Source organism: Mirounga leonina, unplaced genomic scaffold (assembly GCF_011800145.1).
Source record: "Mirounga leonina isolate KUSES-001 unplaced genomic scaffold, KU_Mleo_1.0 Mir_353, whole genome shotgun sequence".
NCBI lineage: Eukaryota > Metazoa > Chordata > Mammalia > Carnivora > Phocidae > Mirounga > Mirounga leonina.
In genome coordinates this window covers 2836828-2837190 of record NW_023270699.1, presented here as the reverse complement: position 1 = coordinate 2837190, position 363 = coordinate 2836828, and positions in this window count along the sequence as shown.

Here is a 363-nt window from a genome sequence, read left to right as displayed (position 1 = left end):
AGCCCCGCGGGGCTTGTGACCCGCTCCCACGCCGCGCCCCGCTCCCCGCCCCATCCCGCCCCCTTCCGACCCCAGACCCTGTGAGGCCTGCGGGTCTGGCAATCCGCGCCAACGCCGCCGCCCTCTACGCCGCCCGCGGCCCGCCCCATCCCGCCCTCAGGACCGCGAGCCCCGCGGGGCTGCCAACCCGCTCCCGCGCCTCCCCCCGCCCGCCCCACAACAAAGGGGAGCCCGGCGGCGGCGGCGGCGAGGCGAGCGGCGTCCCGGTCCGCGCCCCCCGCGCGTTCGCCTACGGGCCCCGGAGCCCCGCGCGGCGGTCGGAGACCGGAGCCCCGGAGCCCCGAGGCGGCCACCCCGGCCTCG